The sequence below is a fragment of the Bos taurus genome, chromosome 5 (assembly GCF_002263795.3).
Source record: "Bos taurus isolate L1 Dominette 01449 registration number 42190680 breed Hereford chromosome 5, ARS-UCD2.0, whole genome shotgun sequence".
NCBI lineage: Eukaryota > Metazoa > Chordata > Mammalia > Artiodactyla > Bovidae > Bos > Bos taurus.
The window spans coordinates 33,705,484-33,733,388 of NC_037332.1; the positions used below are offsets into that span (position 1 = coordinate 33,705,484).

Sequence of the window (27,905 nt, forward strand, 5' to 3'; positions counted from 1 at the left end):
CGAGGGCTATAGAGATCAAAGAAGAGAAAGGGCAGGCAATACAGAGGAAAGGAGGGGAAAAGAGAAGGAACTGGAGAGCAGAGAGGAAAGAGGAATGATGGGAAAAAGGTGGAGATTGCTGAGGACTGTTGTACAAAGACGCAACACACAAAGTGAACTGTTTCAGCATTATCATGTCAGTTTACTTGCTAAACCCCAAAGAATTTCTAGACAGTACAATATTTTGTGATTGAGAAGATAACAGATTTTTCCAGATGAAAGGGTACAAATCAGTATAGATTAATTTTAAGATCATGACCTTGTAAATTTTTGAAACACTACGTAAAAAAGAACAATGTTACTATTTTTCCACCTTCCTTGTAATTAAGATTCCTCATCAAAAATTACATCTTTGTGTTCCCTCCAATGACTTGGATACAGTAGATACTCAATGAATGTCTGTTAAATGAGCACGGGCTAGATAGAAAAACACATCACAACTTGGAGGCTCTCAAATGGCATAGCCAAGACCACAGCTAAGACCTCGTAAAAAAAAAGCAAGAAGGATTTGTCTGTGGGTTTCTCAGTGTCTTCTTTAAGGACACTTTCATCTCTTTTTGGAACCCACCCTGCCCCCCACTGCTTTTCTCACTCACCGCCTAATAAAACCTGCTTTCAAAGGACAATCAAACACTTCTGCTATCAAGTTGTAAAGGGCCAGAAGAACTTAATGGTCTGTCTTTGGGGGGCCTTTCTAAGGGCATTTTAAAAAGAGACAAAGGAAACAAAGCTTTAAAAATCACACACACAAAATGAACGTTTAATTCTGGAATTTCTGGCCAGTGCAGAAAGCATTTAGAGATGATGACACAGGAAGGCAGGGGCCTTCTGGGGTCCCTGTGGTTGTACAAATGGTCATCTATGTGTTAGTTCTGGGTGACAGTGCTGCAGAGTCAGGTTTCAGACAGAATTCCTGAAATCCTGACCACTGGGCCCCAGAAAGAAACCCATCTGTTTGAGCCTGATTGCATTTGTTTACATTTTGCATTTTTCTTGCAGGAAAATACATAGTTATTTTGGCCACGTTGTGCCCACTAAAATCACAGAATGTGTTCCAATACCTTTAATGTCCACCATGAAAAGAACAAATTTATTACTTTTCCACAGTTCCCCAGAGAGTTTTCTCAGAACCTAAAAACAAAATTTTCTTATTAATAGGCTAACACACAGAGAGAGAAAGAAGCCAAAAAGGGGGCAATGAAAAATGCTCATCAATGATTAATTTTGACCTTACTATAGAATTCTTTTAGTCTGTTTCTGTCTTGATTTACTGATAAGGAAAAGGACAGCTTTATCCAGGAATTTCCAAGTATCTTTTTGCATTTTTGCCTTGCTCAGTAACTCTGCTGGATTGTTAGAGGCTACAGCACTGCACTGATAAAGCCATGTCCAAGTACAGTGAGAAAAAGTACCATGACTGATGATCAATGTCTGCCATGGGTGCAAGAAAGAAAATGGTGGATTACATGCCATCAGTTGTTCTTGCCACTTGGCCTTCATTCACATTTCTCCTGGTAACTGAACCCAGATACCCACCTGGGAAACAACACATCTTTCCAAACCAGCCCATATACTCTGGGCTCAGAGCAGAGCATAAAACCAGGACCAGGTCCTTTGCTCCACTAAGCTAATAGTAGACCAGACTCATAAGACCAAGCTAATCAGTGTTTCCTGTTCTCTGAATCATAAGGACAGGGTTACAGTGGTCAAATAACCCTATCAAAGCCAATAACACTTCAGTAGGAGATGCTACAGTAAGGACTCTCACTTTTTCTGCAGAATTTCAGCTTGGAAGGATTTCGTAGTTCCTAGCATATATCTTGCAACCCTGAAAGAAGATTTCTCCTGAGAATGAATTCAGCCCAGAGGAAGTCGAATCAAAATTTACAAGAGTAACTCTCCATGGCTGCACCACTGAGTCCTATTTAAAGTCATACCTGAAATCACATATTTGCCTTGCCTAAGCTACTTTGGGTCAGATATTCTATTACTTGTAATCAGATGAATCCTAACCGATATGGCCATTCATGCTATTTCCTGCCCTGGCTACAACCTTTGCATCATGCTTAGCTGATTCAGTCATGTCCGACTCTTTGTTATCCCACAGACTGTATAGCCTACCAAGCTTCTCTGTCCATGGGATTTTCCAGGCAAGAATACTGGAGTGAGTTGCCATGCCCTCCTCCAGGGGATCTTCCTGACCCAGGGATCAAACCTATGTCTCTTATATGTCCTGCATTGACAGGAAGGTTCTTTACCCCTAGTGCCACCTGAGAAGCCCGGCTATAACCTTTAACCAGTATGTTTTAAAATTAGTTTACCTAAGGAAGTCACCAAAAAAAAAAAAAAAAAAATGAGGGTGAATATTTGTTGATAGAATGTTAAGGGGGGCTTTTCACAGTTTGGGGGTCCTAAAAGGTCAAAAAATTTCTAAGCACTCTATACCCGAAAAATATAGGCTTCACAAAAAAGTATCTGGACCATCCTTACTCCATCCACCGTCCTGGACATCCCTCATTCCGCACTGAGAAATCAGAAGTGATTGGACAGCACAAGAAGGAATCCCTGGAATATGAAGCTGTTCTGCGGAAGAACCTCGATACAATTAATGAATGTTTCCTGAGCACTTGCTGGGCACCAGGTCAAGGATCTGAGTCTATAAGGGATGAAGATAAAATATAATCTCATCAGGGAACTTACCTTGGCCACCTGATTAGCATTCCAACCGTGCTGATTCCAGCCCTTGTGCGAGAAGTTAGTTTGTCCAGATCATCAATCAATGTTCCATGCGTATGGGTAGAGAACACACATTAGAGGTATTTTTTCATTCTTAGTAATTCACTTGAGCATGCACAGTGCTCTGTGAAGAAAGAGAAATTTCTTCTTTGCCTCTGCATCACCAGAAATTTACCTTGCAGAGGGAGGGTTTCCTGACAAGTTTAGGTTTGCCTCAGTCTCATCAGGGATTATTCTCAAAGATACTGATGTCAGAAGCTCCCAACACTCTTTCCCCATAAAGGCTATGAAGACCAAGAGAAGCAACAGCTCCCTCTAACACTGCTCTCAGTGCACTTCTGTATACTCTTCTAATTCCCTCAACTACATCTCTATCTCACATCCTCTTCCTGATCATCAAGTTGTGAAGACTGCTGAAAACCTCTACTTGCTATCACATGATCATTTAAAGCATACCATGCCAGAACTCACCACACAGAACTCACTATCCTCCCTGTCTTGCCCCTCCCCGTTTCAGAGACCGACTCTGTTGTTCACTGGGTTGTTCATACCAGGAGCCTGAATCTGTCCTTGTCCCACTCTTTATTCCTCACTACCCATTTCTCATCAAACAATACACTATTTTTTAAAGTTTTTATTGAAGTATAATTCATTTATAATATTGTGTTAGTTTCAGGTGTACAGCAAAGGGATTCAGTTACATATATATGTGTATTCTTTTTATTCTTTTCCATTATAGTTTATTACAAGATTTTGAATATAGTTCCCTGTGCTGTAGAGTAAATTCTTGTTGTTACCTGTTTCACATATGGTAGTGTGTTATCTGTTAAACCCACATCCCAATTTATCCCTATCCCCTCTTTCCCCTCTGGCAACCATAAGTTTGTTTTCTATGTTTGTGGGTCTGTTTCCGTTTTGTATATTAGCTCATTTATATCATTATTTTAGATTCCACATATAAGCTGTATCATATAATATTTTTTTCTCAGTCTAGCTTACTTCACTTAATATGATAATCTTTAGTTCCATCCAAATTGCTGAAAATGGCATTATTATTTTCTTTTTATGGTTGAGTAATGCCTGCAGTGCAGGAGACCTGGGTTCCTGCATTGGGAGGATCCCCTGGAGAAGGAAATGGCAACCCCCTCCAGTATTCTTGCCTGGAAAATCTCATGGGCAGAGGAGCCTGGCAGGCTAACGTCCATGGGTTCGCGAAGAGTCGGACACGACGGAAGTGACTAACACTAATATTCCACTGTGTGTGTGTCTCTCACACACATGCATCTTCGTCACCTTTTCATCTGTTGATAAACTGGCTGCTTCCATGTCTTAGCTCTTGTGAATAGTGCTGCTATGAACATTGGGATGCGTGTATTTTTTCAAATTAGAGTTTTCATCTTTTCTGGATATATGTACAGGAGTGGATTGCTGGGTCAGGTGGTAGCTGTATTTCTAGTTTTTTAAGGAAACTCCATGCTGTTTTCTGTAGCAGTTGTACCGATTTACATTCCCACCAACAGTATAAGAGGGTTCTCTTTTCCCCACACCCTCTCCAGCATTTGTTATTTGTATAGACTTTTTGATGATGGCCATTCTGACCAGAGTGAGGTGATACCTCATTGTAGTTTTGATTTGCATTTCTCTAATGATTAGCAATGTTGTACATCTTTTGATGTTAGCCATCTGTATGTCTTCTCTCATTTTTTGATTGGGTTGTTTGTTTTTTGTTATTGAGTTGTCTGAGTTGTTTATACAACACATCCTATTGAGCTCTTGTTTATATCTGCTTTTCTCCATTGCCACTAGCACCACTTTGGTTCAGCCCCCTGCTCTCTCTCTTCAGTTCAGTTCAGGGGCTTAGTCACGTCCAACTCTTTGTGACCCCATGGAGCTCTCTCTCTTGCATTCCTGTTATTCGCCTAACTCATTTCCCCACTTCTAGTCTTATCTTCTCTGATTCAGCCTCAGAGTAATTTTTATAATTAAAAAGTATTACCATGTAGCCCCCATTTACAACACTTCAATCAGTTCTCCTTGTCCTCCATATAAAGTCCCTAGCATAACTCACCATACTTCATTATTTGACCTCTGCTTATCTCTCACTTCAAGGATCGCCCACCTTATTCTCCATAATCCCTATGGTTCTAATTGCAGCTCTTCAAACAAATATGCCTTCTATTGTCTCTGGGATTTTGAACGTTTCTGGATGATATGTTCTTTTATTGCTTTCTATCTGTTCTCTCTCCCAGCTTCAAATTCTTCAGTTTCTTACCTTTTTTCTGCTTGTGAAAGTGAAGTTAGTCTCTCAGTCGTGTCTGACTCTTTGTGATTCCATGGACTGTTGTCCACCAGGCTCCTGTGTCCATGGAATTCTCCAGGCAAGAATACTGGAATGGGTAGCCATTCCCTTCTCTAGGGGATCTTCCTGACCCAGGGACCTCATTCAAGTCTCCTGCATTACAGGCGGATTCTTTACTGTCTGAACCACTTCTTTCTGAAAGACTTTCCCGGCATCCAGACTGTGCTGATATCCGTGAAATGTACTCCTATAAGGTGCACAACTAATCCTACAACTCAAACCCACTGAACTAAACTGCCTCTTAGACTGTAAACTCTTTGGGAGCCAGAACTATGACCAGTATATTATTGAGTTCCTGATGATTAATACAGAGACAACACAAACAGGACGTCAAAAAAGATGGATCAAATCAAAGAATGAATTACCGAGGACTCTTGAGTACCCATAGGTGAAGCAAAGAAAATACACATATCTGGATTTTGATGTCACATAACATTTTGGTTTGTATGTTTACTCACTAAATATGTGTTCTCTGTTGTTTCCCATTTATCACACGTCTATTCCAATGACCTTGTGAAGCATCTGACAGGAGAGTGAAAATAACGTTTCTCAAAACTAATGACCTGATGTTGCAATAATTTCTCCCCACAACTATGCTAACCATAGCTATGGAATGTGTAAGAAACCGCCTGATTTTTTACTATATGTATATGTATACATACAGTATGTATACATATATACATATATCTGCATCCAAGTAGAACTTGAAAGCTGTAATTTCTGAGTTCAATGCCTTCCACGGCAGCTGCCCAGCCACAGTCAGTCACATGAGTTGTCCCTCCCAGGGCCCTGCCCATGGTGGTGGCAGGCCCCTAGAAGCCGGGTCTGAGCTGTGTGGTCCTGCCCCTGTAACCTCAGCTCATTGATCCAAGGTGGGCACAGACCCACGCTGGCCTAATAAGACTTTTTCTCCCAAGAACTGGGAATCTGGTGTTAACCTGGTGTCTGGAGAACTGAGTCATTTGACATGATCTCTTTAAAGTTCCATGGTGCCTCCCCTTCCCAGGGCCTCCCTGGACAACTCTTGCTTACACCCTCTGAGAGTTCTCAGAATTGTTTCAATAAACCTCTTTTGCTGCCTTGCATATAGGATTGTCATTACCATCTTTCTAAATTCCATATATATTTGTTAATACACTGTATTGGTGTTTCTCTTTCTGACTTACTTCACTCTGTATAATCCAGTTTCATCCACCTCATTGGAACTGACTCAAATGTGTTCTTTTTTATAGCTGGGTAATATTCCATTGTGTATACACACCACAATTTCCTTATCCATTCGTCTGCTGATGGACATCTAGCTGTTGTAAAGCTTGCTGCAATGAACATTGGGGTACATGTGCCTCTTTCAATTCTGCTAAAACCAACCTGTTTGATCAGGCACAGATCTCTAATTAGTTGAAAACAAGGTGACCAACAATCAATGTTTAAACATAACTTTCAATATATGCTATTTATTGACACAAAGACAAGAACAGAAACTCAAATTCCAGAAGTTTTAGTGAGTATTTGACTTTAAAAACAAACATCCGCCCCAGAATCTTCCCTCTGTTTTTGTTTTTAATAAATATACAAATTAAGAAGAGATTAAGTTTTAATAAATGTTCTGCCACAGGAACAGAAGAAAGTATCTTTGTCACCAGCAACCAGCACCTGTCCAGTTTTTCCAAGCCCACTTGTTGGCAGTTCTCATGATCTCTATAGCAAATGAACTTCCAGCAATACTCCCTAAGAGTAGCAGTAGACTATACAAGTAGCCAAAATTGTCTTTAAAGGCTTTGTGAATGAGTGGATATCTTTCTGGGTTAACACTCAGAGTCCCAGAGAAAGAGAATTTACCACAGACATCCAAAAGATGCAGCTGCTCTTTCCGCTAAGACAGATCATGAATGCCCAAAGCTTTTGAAACCTTTATTATTCGGTTAAATTTAGGGAAATTGATACTACCAAAGAGTCCCAGCAAATCTAACTGAATGTACTTCAGAGAACAGTGATACTGGCTGAAAACCATGGTTTACATTCCATCTTCAAAGTGAGATAATGCAAGAATGCCAAAAATTCAACAGAGCCTTCTCAAGTAACAATCTTGTCCTTAAGAGAGCACTGGGATTCTGAGCTGTGGAATTTTCCACTCATTTATTCTTTCATTTTCCATCTTCCTTTGCCTTCAAGTGTCAATTGGCTCCTCTCAGTCACAGCTGTACAAATCACAGGACCCCTTTTTTTTTAATTGGCAGAAGACATATACATTATTCATCTATTCATTTCCATCTAATGGAAATCCAAAAAAGACAATTGTATTTTCCAACAAAACATTTAAAGCTGCTTTTTCCCCCATGAGAAACGGGACAGAAGACTCCATCCATGGTCTATGTAAGTAAAAAACTTTTTGCCTATTAAAGCATGTATGAATTTGATTTTATTAAAATGTAAGACTGCTTTTTTCCTGTTATGCTTCACAGTACTTGTACATAACTATGTAGCAAATTCAATGTTTTTCTTAGCTTGTGAAACCTTGTACCATAATAATACCAAGAACACGCTGTGCTTTTCCCAGCAAATATTGACTTAAGAGGGCACTTTGTTTACACTTATGCTACATCCTTGATAGAAAGCATGTACACATTGCGTTGTGGGATGTGTTTTTCTCTAACTGTAAACACAATGAAGCAGAAAAGTCAAGTAGTGACTCTACATCAAGTGATTACCTTGGCCTCTGGGTTATTGATTGAACTGGAATGCAGGTTAAGGTCATGGTGGCTCTCATTTCGCAGGCTCCTCTGTAGCAAAAGGAAATGACCTGTGTCTAACTCAACATCCACACAACTTCCTATTTGACAAGACAATTTCCATATGAAATGAAGGGGAAAAGTGACATTTGCATTGGTAGTGAGGTATATGTATCTGCCTTGAGAGTCGGCCACAATGATAGGTTCATGATATAAGGATAAACCTTCCTCTCCTTCAGGAGATAGTTTATTACCCTGCTCTGTAAAAGCCTTGTGGGACACACAGAGCAGGAGAAAGAAATGTCCACCTGCCTCCCCATCTTCAACCCAGCTCTCCATGACAGAAGAATGAAATCCTTGAGTAGTCACCATCAACCACTAATGAAAATGCTGAGCAAAAAAAAAAAAAAAAAAAAGATGTGAGCTCCAAGCTCTCTGTCAGAAGATAGAAGTTCCATTATAAAAGACAATCATGGCTTTACAAGCCAAACAGAACTTTCTCAACGTCTCACAGCCATCTCATTAACCAATGCTCTCTCATCATGAGTGATCATGGGTGTTTAGAGTCAGAAGCAAAATATGGGGAGCTCTGTCTGCAGGCAAGTAGAGACACGGCATTATAGAGGAAGAGCTAGGTGTGTGAGGAAAATGATGAAGTGGGCATATTTTAGTGCTTAATTCATAAGGAAGAAAATGCAGCGCAGGCAGGAACTTAACCCCTTTCTAGTTGTCATGTCAAATGGATACGTAAACAATTATTTCCATTTCTTTCAATATCAATCCCGTCTATATAATTTGAACTTCTCTTTTGCCCCCCTACTTGGCTTTATTTCAAGGACTGGTAAAGGTACCTCATAAAGGCCTTTCACATATAAAAAGGTACAAATTTCAACATCTTTAATTGTTTTTGAAAGCTTATTGATCCTAAGTAGAGGAAATCATCATTTGAGATGATTCATTTCCGAGTTGCACCAAGTGTACCATTGAACTCACAGCTGGGCATCTCAAATGAAAGATGGAATTTCTGGGACCTAACACTTCAGGGGCAGCAAGGAGAGTGACCCTTCAGTAGTTGATGCTGAAAAAGACTTTAAATTCAAACAATACAGGACACCCAGCACATGCTCCCGCAGCATCATATGAGCGGCAAGCCTTATCTGTTCTGCAGAAGTCTGTACACAAGCCTGGGTGTTTACCTGGAGACGTCACCTTCCTGTTGCCCCATCACAGGTTGCCCTTTTGTTGGTTTAACCTAGTTTTCTCTGTATACACTTGTCAAGGTAAAGGAAAGAACTGTTGGATTTGGGACTTTATATTCTTTTATGGGAGGATTTTGTATTACCACTGAGTAATGAGTTTGCTCAAACGAATATTTTAAGAAGTAAAAGGCGGAGGGAGGAGAGAAGGAGTGGTTATTTTATATCCCGTTTTACATTTTATATCCCATTTTTCCTATGTTAAAATGTCTGGAAATTTCGTAAGCTTAATGCTTATATATAAATACAAATGATAACGATGTAACTTTTGCTTATCCCTGGAAATAGGGATATTTTTGTTTGTGTGTGTGTGCATGCTGCACACATAGCCCACCAGGCTTCTCTGTCAATGGGATTCCCCAGGCAAGAATACTGCAGTGGTTTGCCATGATGTAGGATAAGGTGGAGCAGACTAGGGGTGTGATGGGACAGCCTAGGTTCATGGAGCATATGATGGTGATCTCCAGTGGCCTTGGCCTGCAATGTCTTGAGGTGGGTCTTGGGTTCCCCACCAGAAATTGGGCTGGGTTGTGGCAATGAAAACACCAGATCCTCGCAACTAGACCAGTGGTCAGTGACATAGGCCCTGATCCTTTGGCTTTGCAGAAAAGAATTTCCACAAAGATGGAAAGCAATGGAGCAAGTAAAGCATTTATTAAGAAGGGAAAAGTAGAGTACGTGTGGACAGTCACACAGGAGGACTCAGATGGGGAGAGAGTCACTGAGTCGCACCCTCATGGCAGTTTGAATTACTCTGATGGGATATTTCTTCCAGGTTTCCTTTGACCAATCATTTTGATTTGCCTGGTTCACAGTCCATATCTGGTATATCTCAGCATCCTCCCAGGTGTGCACACGCATCTCTTAGTCAAGGTAGATCCTACCAAAAAGGCATCTGGGTAGAACATCCCTTGACAAAACTCTGCTCTGGCCTCCAAGGAGCCTTTTCTGGGTATGTGTGGCCAGGGAGGTCTCTTGACTTGGAGAATAAGAAGTATGTGGTCTGGGCAGGGCCTAGCTTCTCCCCTCAATTGCCCTGCTATTCTTGTCTTGGAGTTTCAGTCCATAGAGAATGAATGTCCGATTGCTTTACCCTGGGTGGGGCCTTCTGCCTCTTGCCTCAGAGGCAGGTGAAGGTGATGTAAGTGAATGTCCCTCAGTTGTATCCAACTCTTTGCAACCCCATGGAATTCTCCAGGCCAGAGTACTGGAATGGGTAGCCTTTCCCTTCTCCAGAGGCTCTTCCCCCCAGGAATTAAACCCAGGTCTCCCACATTATGGACGGATTCTTTGCCAGCTGAGCCACAAGGGAAGCCCTCAGTAGTGGGGAGGGGACAATAGTACTAGAATGAACTGCTAGTTCAACCCAGTGGTTTTGGAGCTGAGAACCTGAGCTTCAGCAAGGGGAGAATCTTAGACCATAGATGAAGGATTGAACAGTTGGAGTTAACGATATGAAAATACTGAAAAGGAAAGTGTTAGACGTTCAGTTGTGTCCAACTCTTTGCGATCCCATGGACTGTAGCCCACCAGGCTCCTCTGTCCATGGGATTTCCCAGTCAAGAATACTGGAGTGGGCTGCCATTTCCTTCTCCAAGGGATCTTCCCAACACTTTTAATAAGAAAAACAAAAATGCAAATTTTACTTACCTGCCATTTACTAGCTGTGTTACCTGAAGTAGGTTACCTACCCTCTCTGTGGCTCATCTATAAAATTGAAATATAATGGTCATAGCTTTGCTGGGAAAATAAAATCAGTCAATAACTTAAAAGTCATCTAGAAAAAGTATCTGATAAACATCAACTGTTTTTATTATTGTTGCCACTGCTAGTGTGGATTCAACTAGGCCTTTCTCAAGTAAGTGAGTTTTTGTTGATTGATGAGCTGGAAAACTCAGTCCACTATGAATTGGCATGTCACAGCAGTGTGGGTGTCAACATTTTAGGATACACTGAGGCAGAGCCTAGCTTCAGCGTGGAGCTAAAGGAAGTGGGGGATATCTGGGAGTCTCCTCTCCGTGACTAATGATCACTCATACTTAAGAGCACTTAGGTATCATCTTTCTTATAGCATAACAAAAACTCCTAAAATGGAATTGAAAACTCAAACCTTTCCTGAGTCCCAATTTTGATTTTTGGAAACCTTGACCAAGCCTCTTCTATATCTGGTATTAATAACAATCTTCACCTGAATTGTTACAGAGATTAAATGTGTTAGAAAGCACTTTATGACCTACAGATTCTACAGAGAACTGTACATTCTTAAAAGCATGGTGTATTACAATTACAACATGTTTCTCTTATTTTGAAATCACAGGGGAAAATTCATTCTTGCTTTCTTCCAAGGATTTAGCTTTGACCATGAAAGTAGGATATATGTCCAGAGTATTCACGGAAAGTGTATTTGAAGAGAAACACTGAGCTGGGAAGGTTGGAGGATGGGTTCCAGCCCAGCTTTCCCATGGGCACAGCATACAGCTTCCAGGCAAGTCATTTAGACTTCCTGGCTCCCAGTTTCCTTTCCTGTAAAACACAGGATAAATTAGATGATCTCTCCCCCCTCATTCTATAATTCTAAATGTCAGACATAAGTTTGCATGAATCCGTGAGTCACTAAAACTTGGTAAATTTCAGAAAATTATTTAATAAACAAAATCTCTCATAAGCAACTCGAGCAAGCTTGGAACTGACTCCCAAAATATTGCATAATTGTGTTTAGGCAAAGACTTCAAACCTAAGAAGAAGATGCTGGAAATGGGCCTCTTTTCACTACCACTAGCAATTCACACGACTGAAGCGATTTAGCAGCAGCAGCAGCAATTCACAGAAGACAGGCTGTCAGTTCCTGTGTTCATACTCATTCTGCCTTAAGGGCTCAGAGCATTTGAACATTTCTCATTAATTTTATGGGTCACTTAATAAACAGAAAATGCTATTGCCTCTTTCAAAATGAAATGAAAGCCATTTCTATAACACGTTTAGCATCTCAAAATGCTTAATAACAGTTTTAGTTTCCCCCTCTTCCTCATTTCTGGTTTGATCAACATAATAACTTTGCTAAGAAGGCTGGTCCCAGGTATTCTTACGCTCATTTTGCAATTGAATATTCTGGGGACAAACAAAAAAAAGTAACTTGCTTCCTACTTGGAGTTGATGGTCCTCCTTAGATCTTCTGACCCTCACATGAAACCCAATCCTGTCTAAGAGTATCCTCCTCACTATAGTCCACCTGCCTGCAGATAAGCCCCTGGAAATGCCTGACTCAGCTCCCTTCATCAGCAGAAAACTCTCCTCCCTACTCACTGCCCAAGTCTTTCTCTGGGACCCCATATAGAACTGAAGTGGTTCTCTGAGTGCTTTAGCCCTTTTAAAGAACTTCTATGGAAAAATGAGATTCCCAAGATAGAAACAATGGACTTATTGATGACTGAATTAGACCCTGCCTCCATGCCCTGTGGTTTCTCCCCATAAATGTTTTTCCCGTAATTCAGTGGCTGCTTTGGGAGAACTGTCCAGAACCCTTTCATCAAGAGTTATTTTTTCATCCTAAGATTTTGGCTATCTCTCAAAAGGGCAAGAAATGGATCATGTCCTAGAGAAAGATCCTACAAGGTCCTCAACATTTTATATCCATGGGGATAATTAGGAAGATTGAAGAATTACAGCTCCTCCAAGAACTGACTGAGGAGTGGACCAACTTCAAATCACAAATACAGGATTCTGAACACAAAGTATAATTTTATAGAACTCATTTCCCAGCCTCTGTGGTGGAGACAAGATAGTGATAGGTTTGAAGTGCCTGCCCTGGGCTTGGCTGGCAGAGTCAGAGGGCTGGGAATGAAAGATCACACAGAGATTAACTCCACAAGAAACATGCTTGTGCTTACATAATATTTATCTTTAATATTTACCTTCATACTGGCTTCATTTCTTGTATCCCCCAAATTAAGTGGCAGAAATAGCTACTCATGGTGACACACAGCTCCATTACTGCTTCCACTGGTCCTGGGAGAGAGGCAGTGTTGCCTTCCCTCTCTTCCCTGGTGGCTCAAAAGAATCCACCTGCAATGCAGGAGACCTGGGTTCAATCTCTGGGTCAGGAAGATTCCCTGGAGAAGGGAATGGCTACCCACTCCAGTATTCTTGCCTGGAGAATTCCAAATGGACAGTGAAGCCTGGAGAGCTACAGTCCATGGGGTTGCAAAGAGTCAGACACAACTTAGTAACTAGCACTTTCTGGCAACTGAAGCCACTGAAGCAAACTGGCAACTGAAACAAAATAAACACAGCTCCCATCTTTGACTCACTCTTCACTTATGATGGGCGATATTGGCAGCCATATGCATCACTTCACCTAATTAATGTCCACAAATGGTAAGAAACTAGTGTGGGCAAGGCACCACATTAGGTGCCCAGGGGACCAAAATCTGAGCTCAATGGGGTGAACTATGGCTGGAAAGGGCTTGTGGGCAGCTGGTGATGGGGTAGATGAGTCTTCATATTACTGTTTAGAATCAAAAGTTTTATAATAAAAACATACCTAATGATCAAACTCAACAAAGATAACAGACTAGGGATCATATCTCCTTTTAAACATCCCTGCATCCCACTCTGGTACCTATAAAAATTTTTTTAAGGAAAGAGAAATATCTTGAGGATTCAGAGAAGGGATGGTTCTTAGGAGGATAAGTAATGGTTTCGGGAAGAAAGTGGTGCTAGAAATAAGTTCTGAAAGTTGAACTTATGTATATATAATGCACATTTTTTTTGGCCATGCCATGAAAGATCTTAGTTTCCCAACCAGGGATTGAATTCTTGGCCCCTGCAGTGAAAGTGCAGAGTCCTAACCACTGAACTGCTGGGGAATTCCCAATGCACAACTTTAAATGGCCCTATTATATTAGGCTTCCCTGGTGGCTCAGATGGTAAAGAATTCGCCTGCAATGAAGGAGACCTGGGTTTGATCCTTTGGTTGGGAAGATCCCCTGGAGGAGTGCATGACCACCCACTCCAGTATTCTTGCCTGGAGAATCCCCATGGACAGAGGAGCCTGACGGGCTACAGTCCATGGGGTCGCAAAGAGTCATGACCGTGCAACTAAGCACAGCAGTACATACATCATCTTCCTTCTTAAGACAAGGAGAGGAGGTCCCTTCACATAAGAAGTGGACCGGGAGTAAAGGCAAGGGCCTGGAAGCACCAGACTGCACACGCCAAACCTTTAGTGAGTACCTACTAAGTTCCAGGTGTGAATGTAGGTGATACAAGGATTCTGAAGCACGGATGTCTGCCTTCAAGTATCATGCAGCCTGGAGGAGAGGCTGACATAGTTGGCTCAGAACGTGTGTATCAGGTGGAAGTAGAAGATAAAGGTGGGAGACTCCATCAGGACCAGGTGAAAGGGATCATTAAAACTAGGCTAATGGGGCTGTACTTATTTCAGTGGTGCCACGCTGTGCTCAGTCACTTCAGTTATGTCAGACTCTTTTTGACCCTATGGACTGTAGCCTGCCAGGCTCCTCTGTCTATGGGATTTTTTTAGGTAAAAATACTGGACTGGGTTGCCACACCCTCCTCCAGGGGATCTTCCCAACCCAGGGATCAAACTCACAGCTCCTGCATCTCCTGCATTACAAGTAGATTCTTTACTGCTGAGCAACCAGGGAAGCCCTGTTTCAGGGGTAACAGAGGATTGTTAAAGATTTGAGGCTGAGGAGACATGAAGTGGGTTGAATACATGATTCATTTAGAGCAAATGCATAGGATTCATTCAGAACAAGAAGAAACCTGGAAGAAAAACTGGGTAGGAGATGAAGGCAAAGGTCCCAGGCTATAGATAACAGCGCTCTGAATCTGATAGCACTAAAGAGGGATGAAAAGAATGAAGAAAGGGGGACCCAGCTAAAACAGACAATATAGGACACTGAATTGCTTGAAAGGAAAAAGAAATGTTTGGTACGGACCATGCTGAGTTTGGGATGCTAGTAGAATGCTGAGAGGAGGTGTTTAGCCCACAGTTGGACAATCGGGTCTGTGGTATTCACGTGCTGGCTAGAAACATATGTCTTTGGTGCTATCCACAAGTGGGTGGCTGATGGAGCATGTACAGAAGGAGGAGGAAGAAAACATTTCTGGGGAATGCATCCATTTATGGGGTAGCAGTATTGGGATGGCCAAAAAGTTTGTTTGGGTGTTTCCATACGCTGTTACAGAAAAACTCGAACAAATTTTTGGCCAAACCCCCAATAGAAGTGCTATATCTGAGGAAAACAAGAGAAATCAGAAAAGAGTTGATGGTCAAGATAATACATGCCAGGGAACACAGAGCAGGAGAATGTTCAAAGGAAGAGGTATCAAGAGTGAGATGCAAAGGTGAAGCCAGGAGATGTAGTCTGGGTCAGGATGAGCCATTGGATCTAGTGCTTGGGGGCGGGCGGGTTGGTGGGGGGGATGGGGGGGTGGGGTCACTGGCTGCCTTGAAAAAGAAACAGAAAAATCAGCATGCATCAGCAGCAAGTTAGCGAGTGGAAAGAAGGAAGAGATGGATGGATGGGGGGATAGAGAATATACATGAGTGTGAGGATGGATGGACGATGGGGAAGGGGGCAAAGGAATCAGGTTTGCAGATAGGTAACATAGCAAGGGAAAGGCTGCATACAACCCAGAGACAAGCTGGAAAGAAGAAAGAAGGCACGGAGGGGGTGATGAAAACAAAGACTCTCCCTAGACTATTCTCACCCATGCCAATGGGTGCAATTACCACCTCTCCCTGGGGTGACTCACACATTTATATCTCCTGCCCCAAGCTCTTCCTGAGCTCCTGATGTATATATAATATGATCTGCTAGACAACTCCACTTGGGTTCAGAAAGATACCTCAGACTCAACCAGCCTGAATCAAATGTGTGATCTTTCCCTCCAAGCCACATCACCTCCCCACTGTTCCCTTCTCAACATGACATCTTTGTCCAAAGTCATAATGTTAAAACTTATCTCAGCACCTTGACTGCTCTGAAACCCCTCGCCACCTCTAAAGGATTTTAATTTATCTCCCCAAATCAACCTTTGCCCTCACCTAAGCTCTATACTACAGCTGGAGTGACTTTTTCAAAATGCTAGTCTGATCACATCCACCCCTGCCTAGAACCTTTCAGAGATTTCCTGTTGGGCAGTGCCAGGGTCTGACCTGGCTCCCCAGCTCCGGACAGCCTGGCCCTGCCCACCTCCCAGCCTCACCTCACACCCTCTTCAGCATGCTTCTTTTCTCTTCCCCCATCACCCCATCCACCCTGCTTCTCTTCTCTCCCACCTCTGTGCTCCACACAAGCTGTTCCACCTGCCTGGCATCCCTTCCCACCATTCTCTTTACCTGCTTAAGTTATATCTCAAGCAAGACAGGAGACAGTACAACAGAGTGGTAAAACTCCAGACTTTGCAATTACATTGAGTTCCAGTATTTCTACTCAAGCTGCATGATCCTAAACAAGTTACTTACTATCTCCAAGCCTGAGTTTTCTCACCTATATGTTAACATGAGTCTGTAACTCACCAAAAATCCATATAAAGTACTAAAATCTGGGCCTGGTACATAGGAACTACTTGGTAATTGTCAACCAATGTTATTATTGTTTTCAACTGTAGGTCAGTGATTTCTTTCTGGAGATACCTCTTGACCAGGTCACTACCCCCAGTCGGCACTCTCAGCCCCCTTGTACCCTCCCTTCTTTGCACCCGTGACAGATTTAATTTTGCATTTATTAAGAGATTTTTAGGTCATGTCTGTGTTCTCTAACAGATTGAAGGCTTTTTGAGATTCTGCCTCCTTAGCTCATGCAAATAGCCTAGAAAAGACCCTGATGCTGGGAAAGATTGAAGGCAGGAGAAGAAGGGGACGACAGAGGATGAGATGGTTGGATGGCATCACCAACTCAATGGACATGAGTTTGAGCAATTCTGGCAGATAGTAAAGGACAGGGAGGCCTGGCATGCTGCAGTCCATGGGGTCACAGAGAGTCGGACATGACTGAGCAACTGAACAACGAACAGCAACCAGCCAAATTAAGTCAACCAATACCAGCCTAGTGAGTGAGTGAGCAAACAGGTAAACAGACATGGCCCAGCGGTGGTTAGAGTATGTGAGGGTTGGCCCATTCAGCTCATCTTCTATGCGACAACCCAGTATTCTGTCACCTAGCCATTGCATCCTGTCTCTAGGGAGGGCCAGATAAACAGTGTGTCGTCTCATCTGTGAAAACCAGTACGTTGTTATTAGCAATATATATTTTTAAGAAACCAAATGATTCTGGAGTAAAATCCATATTTGTGCAGGCCTCATTGACCAAGGACATTTGGTAATCCTTGACTGAGGCAGATGACGACAATGAGGATCGTCTCGTAATTAACAAGGCTTATGCATGTTAGCACATTCAGTCTCAGAACACATTGGGCTAGTGAGTGGGAAGAATAGAATAGAAGCTCTGGAAAGTTATCTTATGTGCCAAGTGAGAAACACTGGGGAAGAGCCACCTTCCCTGCACCCTTTAGCCCATCTTAATTTTCTTTGTTGTAGATACAGCCACAGACATCAAACTGAACCCCTCACCAGGGTATGCCCTGCAGCTTTCTGACTGTGAACTGTGACTCACAGGCTCGGGGGTCAAATCACATCCTCCCTTTCTTCCACATCACTTTCCCTCCAGGTCACTTCTGAGGAAAACATTTTAGTTCAGAAAATATTTTCTGAAGAATTCTCTTGGTGTCTGCTATTGGGCACATACTAAATCCATGGGAAATTCTATACAACCTTGGACAAATATGAGAAAAGCAGATAAAAGATCCATATAACTCCATACAGATCGCCTTTACTACAGCAGGCAAACACTCTGATTAATGCCATCCTAAGGAAATGGCAACCCACTCCAGTACTCTTGCCTGGAAAATTCCATGGACCGAGGAGCCTGATAGGTTACAGTCCATGGGGTCACAAAGAGTTGGACACGACTAAGCGACTTCACTCTCTCACTCTCACTCTTGCTTCTAATATCAGTGTGTTCTTTCCCTTGATGGAACAGATGACTGAGCAACAGTAGCTAGAATTTATGCTGCTAACTGTGGCCTTTCTTCTATTGAGTACCTTGTAAAGGCAGCAAACCACAAGGCCCTATGTGCGTTCCCTATATTTGTCATTAAATTGAACAGGAGTTTCGATGCCTTCAGTGTAAAAGCTAAGAGCTTTGTATTCTTGATAGAAAGGGAAAGGAAATTGACCTCTTTTTAGCACTCACAGATTGTGACCCTTCCCCTGTTCTCCTAGGACTGTTAATCTTAGGAGCTTTGTTTGGGCCCTGGCAAGTTGCTGTCTCAGTTGAAACAATAAAGATTACCCACAATATGGTAACTTTGAGAACAGCAATGAAAACCTTTCACTTCCAGAACTTAGATAACCTTTTTGAAGAGATCCATTATTGCCTAGAAATTCTGCTGTAAAGGCACATTAGGGTTTCAAAATGCAAAGTGGCTGAGAAAAAAGACTTATGTAACATTAGAAACAAAAACCTGATTGTAAAGTCTTGTCTAGGTTATGAAAATTAGGTAACATATTGACTAACTGGAAGGAAACATTAGAACAGCTGGTTTTTAAAATGGCAAAATGAGAGATATGTTTTCCTTTCCTTTTTTCATGTTTGATTTCTGTGGCACTTCTTATGGTATGGTTTGTACAATGCATAGTTGCAAGCTAAACATTTGTATTATGCTTAAAATATGGTGAAAAATTATAATTCACTTGTAGTATAAACATTAAAAACTATACCCCACCTTAAAGTTAAATACAGAAAATATTGAGCTATTCTATCATATCTTTAAAAACGATTACTTATTCTACCAAAAAAACCTTCTAGCATGGCTCTTAAAATTGGCAGAAACAAATTTCATTTATCTCCTTTGGCATCATGGGCAGCAACCTCAAAAATCTTATTTTCTTCAATGAGAAATGATAGAACAAAATTAATTTTTATTAAATTTTCCCTCTGATTATCTAGTAGACCAGAAAACCAGTCTAGAGAAACTACCGTCTGTTTAAGGAGTCCTTAGTAAGGCTAGGTTAGAAAATACTTCAGCATATATTTGCCTCATGACTACAAATGCTTAAAGACAGAATTCTTGCTGGGTGCTGACAGCCAGAGTTGAATCACTGCATTACAAGTCTACAAATTCAACTCAGAAAATAATCACAAAGTTTTCTGTTTCTTAACCATCTGTTATTGGGTGTTTCACTCACAGGGCCCTATTGCCTATGAACAACACGATGCAGGGTTAGGATAAATCTCACATGGAATGGGCATTTCCTTCTGACCAGATATTTCCACCTTTTAAATGAAATAATTTCTATTCATAAGAACTGGCTGTCTTTGCCCTCTAGAATGACATTAAGAGGTTAAGGGAGTCTGTGGTTAGGTTGGACTTTATCTGTCTTAGAGTTCAGGTCCCTCCTTTTGTCCCTTTCATGCAAGTCATTCCAACAAAAATGTATCCAGCTGAGTGACTTCCCAGAGCTATTGAGTCAACAAACTCTACCAGGAGGCTATGGAAATACCTTATTGGCCCTTGAACGCTGTGTCTCACCCACTGATTAGTTAGCACGGTCCATGCAGCTTCTAAACAGTTCAATCCGGAATCAGGGGGACTTCATGTTCCTAACTTTCCTCTTCACATGACTGGTTATACGCGGTAAGAGTTATCAGCTGCAAAAATAAATAAGTCCAGTGCTACACCAACAAGCAATCTGCTGACCCACAAATGAATGACTCAATACTGGTGAGTTGATTACTACACTAAAGATCATGAACTTGATTCTGGGGGCAAAGGGGATTGCAGAATGATCTTTAAGAAGAGCATGCATAATGTAACTCTGCATAATGAGAACTAAGCCTAGAGGCTGGAAGAAAACAAACGGGAGAGGATAGGGATTGGCTGGAATCCGGAAATGAAGAAGAAACAACTGAAATAGCTGAATTGGCTCAAATCAAGGCAATGAAGACAGGCATGAAAATCAAATAAATAACAGAGTAAAAATGGATCAAATGATGCAACAGATTTGATACAAATTAATGAACCTCTGTAATAATCTCTTCCTGTTCTCCCTGTTTTATGCTTTATTTCCCTCAGTTCCCCTCTGCACGGAAAATAGTGAGATCTTGTATACTAAAGATGAGCAATGGAGAAGGCAATGGTGCCCCACTCCAGTACTCTTGCCTGGAAAATCCCATGGATGGAGGAGCCTGGTAGGCTGCAGTCCATGGGGTCGCTAAGAGTCGGACACGACTGAGTGACTTTGCTTTCACTTTTCACTTTCATGCACTGGAGAAGGAAATGGCAACCCACTCCAGTCTTCTTGCCTGGAAAATCCCAGGGACGGGGGAGCCTGGTGGCTGCCGTCTATGGGGTCACACAGAGTCGGACACGACTGAAGTGACTTAGCATAACTTAGCACAAAGATGAGCATCCCATTACTCCTCTGCTTAAAAACCTCTAAAGACTCAGCATTCCTACCCTCAAACATAACACTCTCACCCTAGCCTCAGGGCCTTGGCACTTGCTGTTCCCTCTGCCTGGAGTGCTCTTCCCTAGATTCCTCGAGCTTAGCCCTTTTACATCCTTCTGCTATTAGCTTACATGTCACAATCTCATGGAAGAAGCCTTTTGATGATCCTTCCTTCACCCACCCCAAGCACTCTACATACACTTCCTCTGTTTTTATTTTCTCTGTAGAAAATTATCATTCAAAATGAAAAATTCATGTATTTGTTTACATCTTCTGTCTCCCTCTTCAACTGCAATGTCAGTTCTTGATAGCATGTCTGTCTTATTTCTCTTTATAACCCCAGTTCCTAGGACAAAGTAGGATCTTCATAAATAATTGCTGAGTACTGGTCAGTTGCTCAGTTGTGTCTGACTCTCTGTGACCCATGGACTATAGCCCTCCAGGTTCCTCTGTCCATGGAGTATTCCAGTATTCAGGCAAGAATACTGGAATGGGTTGCCATTTCCTTCTCTAGGGGATCTTCCCAACCCAGGGATCAAACCAGCATCTCCTGCATCTCCTGCATTGGCAAGCAGATTCTTTATCACTGTACCACCTGGGAAGCCTAATTGTGGCATGAAAGAATGAATATATATGGAAGTATACAGATCCTTAAATATGAAACATGCATTTCTTCCCCAGTAAGACTGAACAGTCTAACTCACAAACATAATCCTATGGCCCTGATTTACTCTAACCTGGATGTTTCACCGAGGTAAGCCAATAAACCTCTCTGGTCCCCATTGTCCTTCTCATTATGAAAGAGCCAACAATTGCCACTCTCCTGCCAAAGTCACATGTAGTGAAAAATAAGCAAGATGAAATCTGGCCAGTGCCTAGAGTCTTGCAAAAGGAAGACACTCCACTTAACTGTTCAACCCACCAGAAACATGACAGGCTGAGGCCAAAACAACAGAATCAAAATCCCCAAAGTCACATCAAATCCCAAATGGCCAAATGGACTACAAATGGACTACAAATCCCCAAATGGCCCTCAAACAACAGTCCATCAGAATTTCCACCAAGCTATAGGTCACAATTCAATGTGGCAATTCCTAAAATTTTTGGAAAACAAAGCCACTCCCCAAATGGATTACTGATGACAAAGAAAATGGAAAATGCCTTCTGCCACAGCATGGTCAACACCCCAGTTCCCAGACTTCTGGCTTCCCTCTTTCCATGGAGACCACCCATCAAGTCCCTCAGGTGCCCCAGAGCCCACTGCCAGAGCATTCAGCCAGCACCCCCTAGGAGTTCACTGTCTGAAAACCTTTTCAAGATACACCCAACCAAACTGAAGAAAATAGTTTAGTCTTGAGCTTCACTTCAAGCCCAGCAAATGGAAGTTGGCTTTATAAATCTAGGATAATGACTCAGCTCAAGAAAACTGACATAAGCAGCGTTCTTCTCCAGTTACAAACCCACTGCTGCCTGTGAAGTCTCTATTAGAATAAAGGAATTCAGAAAGCTCATCACATCTGGTGTAGGAGTTAAGAAAATGAACTGTAGGGACTTCCTTGGTGGTCCAGTGACCACAACTGTGTGCTTCTGATGTTGGCAGGGGGAGGCGGGGGCTGGGTTAGATCCCTAGTCAGGGGCTGAATCCCACATGCCACAGCTGAGGATCCCACAAGCTGCAGCTAGAACCTGACTTGGACAAATAAAAAAATATTAAAAAAGAAAATGGATTTTATTTTTTTTACTTAGAAGGCACCAGGGTTTTCCTGATTTTATCACTTAGCCAGTTGTGTCACTTCAGGCAAGTTATTCTAAATCCATACAGGTTTCAGTTCTCTATAAAATTGAATTGAATGCCTACTTTAGTGGGTTATGGTAGAAGAGACAAAGGAGATAGAACAAAATGCTAAGCATGCTCAATGAACGCTATCTGTTGTTGCTAATCAATAGGTAATGATTAATTGTCAATAAAAGTATCTGAATTCATGTTATTTCTTTTGTACATATTCAGCAAATGTTTACTAAGCATCTACTTGATGCCCATCGTTGTGCTAAGTGCTGGCAATGAACCAACAAACATGGGAGACTGCTCCTGCACTCATGCAGCCAACAGATTTGTAAGCAGACATTTACAGGGTGGTGGAGTAAGTGCCTCTTCATACTGTTCATGGGATTCTCAAGGCAAGAATACTGAAGTGGTTTGCCATCCCCTTCTCTAGTGGACCGCATTCTGTCAGACCTCTCCACCATGATCTGTCCATCTTGGGTGGCCCCACATGGCACGGCTTAGTTTCATAGACTTCTGCCAAGAGAATGCACTGGTCATAGCAAACACCCTCTTCCAATAACACAAGACAAGACTCTACACATGGACATCACCACATGGTCAACACCGAAATCAGATTGGTTATATTCTTTGCAGCCAAAGATGGAGAAGCTCTATACAGTCAGCAAAAACAAGACCGGGAGCTGACTGTGGCTCAGATCATGAACTCCTTATTGCCAAATTCAGACTGAAATTGAAGAAAGTGGAGAAAACCACTAGACCATTCAGGTATGACCTAAATCAAATCCCTTATGATTATACAGTGGAAGTGAGAAATAGATTTAAGGGACTAGATCTGATAGAAAGAGTGCCTGATGAACTATGGAATGAGGTTCGTGACATTGTACAGGAGACAGGAATCAAGACCATCCCCAAGAAAAAGAAATGCAAAAAAGCAAAATGGTTGTCTGAGGAGGCCTTACAAATAGCTGTGAAAAGAAGGGAAGTGAAAAGCAAAGGAGAAAAGGAAAGATATACCCATTTGAATGCAGAGTTCCAAAGAACAGCAAGAAGAGATAAGAAAGCTTTCCTCAGCAATCAATGCAAAGAAATAGAGGAAAACAATAGAATGGGAAAGACAGAGAAGGCAATGGTAACCCACTCCAGTACTTTTGCCTGGACAATCCCATGGACAGAGGAGCCTGGTAGGCTGCAGTCCATGGGGTCACTTAGAGTCCGACACGACTGAGGGTCTTCACTTTTACTTTTCAGTTTCATGCACTGGAGAAGGAAATGGCAACCCACTCGAGTGTTCTTGCCTGGAGAATCCCAGGGACGGGGGAGCCTGGTGGCCTGCCATCTATAGGGTCGCACAGGGTCGGACATGACTGAAGCAACTTAGCAGAGATCTCTTGAAGAAAATTAGAGACACTAAGGGAACATTTTATGCAAAGATCGGTTCAATAAAGGACAGAAATGGTAGGGACCTAACAGAAGCAGAAGATATTAAGAAGAGGTGTGTGTATTACACAGAAGAACTGTACAAAAAAGATCATGATCCAGATAATCATGATGGTGTGATCACTCACCTAGAGCCAGACATCCTGGAATGTGAAGTCAAGTGGGCCTTAGAAAGCATCACTACAAACAAAGCTAGTGGAGGTGATGGAATTCCAGTTGAGCTATTTCAAATCCTAAAAGATGATGCTGTGAAAGTGCTGCACTCAATATGCCAGCAAATAGGAAAACTCAGCAGTGGCCACAGGACTGGAAAAGGTCAGTTTTCATTCCAATCCCAAAGAAAGGCAATGCCAAATATGCTCAAACTACCACACAATTGCACTCATCTCACATGCTAGTAAGGTAATGCTCAAAATTCTCCAAGCCAGGCTTCAGCAATACGTGAACCATGAACTTCCAGATGTTCAAGCTGGTTTTAGAAAAGGCAGAGGAACCAGAGATCAAAATGCCAACGTCCAATGGGTCATTGAAAAAGCAATAGCGTTCCAGAAAAACATCTATTTCTGCTTTATTGACTATGCCAAAGCCTTTGACTGTGTGGATCACAATAAACTGTGGAAAATTCTGAAAGAGATGGGCATACCAGACCATCTGACCTGCCTCTTGAGAAACCTATATGCAGGTCAGGAAGCAAGAGTTAGAACCGGACATGGAACAACAGACTGGTTCCAAATAGGGAAAGGAGTACGTCAAGGCTGTATATTGTCACCCTGCTTATTTAACTTATATGCAGAGTACATCATGAGAAACACTGGGCTGGAGGAAGCACAAGCTGGAATCAAGATTTCAGGGAGAAATATCAATAACCTCAGATATGCAGATGACACCACCCTTATGGCAGAAAGTGAAGAAGAACTAAAGAGCCTCTTGATGAAAGTGAAATAGGAGAGTGAAAAAGTTGGCTTAAAACTCAAAATTCAAAAAACAAAGATCATGGCATCCAGTCCCATCACTTCATGGCAAATAGATGGGGAAACAGTGGAAACAGTGGCTGACTTCAATTTTGGGGGCTCCAAAATCACTGCAGATGGTGACTGCAGCCATGAAATTAAAAGATGCTTACTGCTTGGAAGGAAAGTTATAACCAGTGTAGACCACATATTAAAAAGCAGAGACATTACTTTGCCAACAAAGGTCCGTCTAGTCAAGGCTGTGGTTTTTCCAGTGGTCATATATGGATGTGAGAGTTGGACTATAAAGAAAGCTGAGCGCAGAAGAATTGATGCTTTTGAACTGTGGTGTTAGACAAGACTCTTGAGAGTCCCTTGGACTGCAAGGAGATCCAACCACTCTATCCTAAATGAGATCAGTCCTGGGTGTTCATTGAAAGGACTGATGTTGAAGCTGAAGCTCTGATACTTTGGCCACCTGATGCGAAGAGCTGACTCATTTGAAAAGACCTGGTTGCTGGGAAAGATTGAGGGCAGGAGGAGAAGGGGATGACAGAGTGTGAGATGGTTGGATGGCATCACCGACTCAATGGACATGGGTTTGAGTGAACTCCGGGAGTTGGTGATGGACGGGGAGACCTGGTGTGTTGCAGTTCATGGGGTCGCAAAGAGTCGGACATGACTGAGCGACTGAACTGAACTGAAGTAAGTGCTATATGGGGAAATTCAGAGTGAGAAGACCTGAAGGACATCAAACATGGGCCAGGGAGTCATGGAAGATTTATTGGAGGAAGTGTTGATTAAGCTATATGACAAGTATGTCATCCAACGTTTGGAGAAGCTAGAGCAAAAGAAAATCCTATGCAGAAGAAACACTCTTCACAGATGCCCAAATAATAGAGAGCAAGGCATTTTCAAATTGTTGAAAACAGGTTTGAGCAAGGCACATTAGGCTAATAAGGATCCAAGTAAGTATTTGTTAAGGAATTTCTGCTTTAATCTGAGTACCTTGGGGAGCATGGTAAGATTTGAAGCCAAAGAGTGGTATGGTTGCATTTGTATTTTAGATTGATCACTCTGGCTGCTGTGTAAAGAATGTGCTGTGCTGTGCTTAGTCGCTCAGTCATGTCCAACTCTCTGCAACCCCACGGGGATTCTCCAGGCAAAAATACTGGAGTGGGTTGCCATGCCCTCCTCCAGGGGATCTTCCCAACCCAGGAATCAAACTGGGGTCTCCTGCATTGCAGGGGGATTCTTTACCAGCTGAGCTACCGGGAAACCCATGTAAAAAATAAATTGAGGCAAAGAAACCATTATGAGTCTATGAATCAAGAAAATATCCCACAAGCATGAGGAGAAGTGGACATATTCTAGAGATATTTAGAAGAACAATGACAAGACTTGACAATGGATAGAGTGAGGAAGAGGGAGTGGAAGAAGATAATGCCAGGTTAAATGGTGGTACCACTCACTGAAATAGGAAACAGGAGAAGAACAAATTTTGGATGTTCTGTACAGAGTAAGCTGAGTCTGAAACGCCTGCAGGATTCTCCAGGGGAAATATTCATGGATAAGTTAATTAATAAGGCCTGAATCTCTTCTTGTCATCACAACTACTTTTCTAGAGTACTTACTCACTGTCACTATGATCCAGCCACATAGGTCTTCTCCTCTTCAAATATACCAAACTCATTTCCTCTTCTAGTCCTTTTCATCTGCTGTTCTCTCTAGCAGGGATCCTCTTACCTCTGCTGGCCAAATCTGGCCAAAACATCGAGGGGTCTTCTGTGACTGCTCAACCTAAATTTGCCCCAAAGTCATGCTTAATCACTCCATCCTAAATAGCATTATCACCTCCCTGACAAATGATAACTATCAGGAATTATCTGCTCTTTTATTTATTGATTTTTTGTTTGTCACCCACCTATATGTGTTGTTCAATACGATAGCCTCATGCTGCTTTGTAAATTTCAATAAATTAAAATTTAGAAAGATTTGAAAATTCAGTACCTCATTTGCACCAACCACATTTCAAAGACTGAAATCACATGTAGCTACTGGTTTACACTTTTCATCATAGGAGACTAGAATGCAAAACTAGGAAGTCAAGAGACACCCGAAGTAAACAGGCAAGTTTTGCTTTGGTGTACAAAATGAAGCAGGGCAAAGGCTAATCAAGTTTTGCCAAGAGAACGCAAGTGGTCATAGCAAACACCCTTTTCCAACAACACAAGAGAAGACTCTACACATGGACATTACCAGATGGTCAATACCAAAATCAGATTGATTATATTCTTTGCAGCTGAAGATGGAGAAGCTCTATACAGTCAGCAAAAACAAGACCGGGAGCTGACTGTGGCTCAGATCATGAACTTTTTATTGCAAAATTTACACTTAAATTGAAGAAAGTAGGGAAAACCACTAGACCCTTAAGGTATGACCTAAGTCAAATCCCTTACAATTATTCAGTGAAAACAACAAATAGATTCAAGGGATTAGATCTGATAGACAGAGTGCCTGAAGAACTATGAACGGAGGTTCATAACACTGTACAAGAGGCGGTGATCAAAAACCATCCCCAAGGAAAAAAAGCAAAAAGAGCAAAATGGTTGTCTGAGGGGGACTTAAAGTAGCTGAGAAAAGAAGAGAAGCAAAGGGAAGTAGAGAAAAGGAAAGATATGTCCATCTCAATGCAGAGTTCCAAAGAATGGCAAGGAGAGATACAAAAGTCTTTTTAAGTGAACAATGCAAAGAAATAGAGGAAAACAATAGAATGGGAAAGACCACTTCAAAGGTCTCTTCAAGAAAATTAGAGATACTAAAGTAATATTTCATGCAAAGACAGGCCAATAAAGGACAGAAATGGTATAGACCTAAAGGAAGCAGAAGATATTTAAAAAGAGGTGGCAAGAATACACAGAAGAACTATACAAAAAAGATCTTAATGACCCAGATAACTATGAAGGTGTGATCACTCACCTAAAGCCAGACATTCTGGAATGTGAAGTCAAGTGGGCCTTAGGAAGCATCACCACAAACAAGGTTAGTGGAGGTGATGGAATTCTAGTTGA

At 41.9% G+C, this 27,905-nt stretch overlaps 1 long non-coding RNA gene across 1 annotated transcript in view; it reads left to right on the top strand.

Annotated features, from left to right (window-relative positions):
* The first annotated feature begins 6,779 nt into the window (after positions 1-6,779).
* The window catches only part of LOC112446686 (uncharacterized), a 42,869-nt gene continuing 21,743 nt past the window's right edge, over positions 6,780-27,905 (top strand). The window contains exon 1 of the long non-coding RNA XR_003034728.2: positions 6,780-7,507. This is a non-coding gene — a long non-coding RNA (uncharacterized lncRNA). The remainder of the gene's footprint in view (positions 7,508-27,905) is intronic.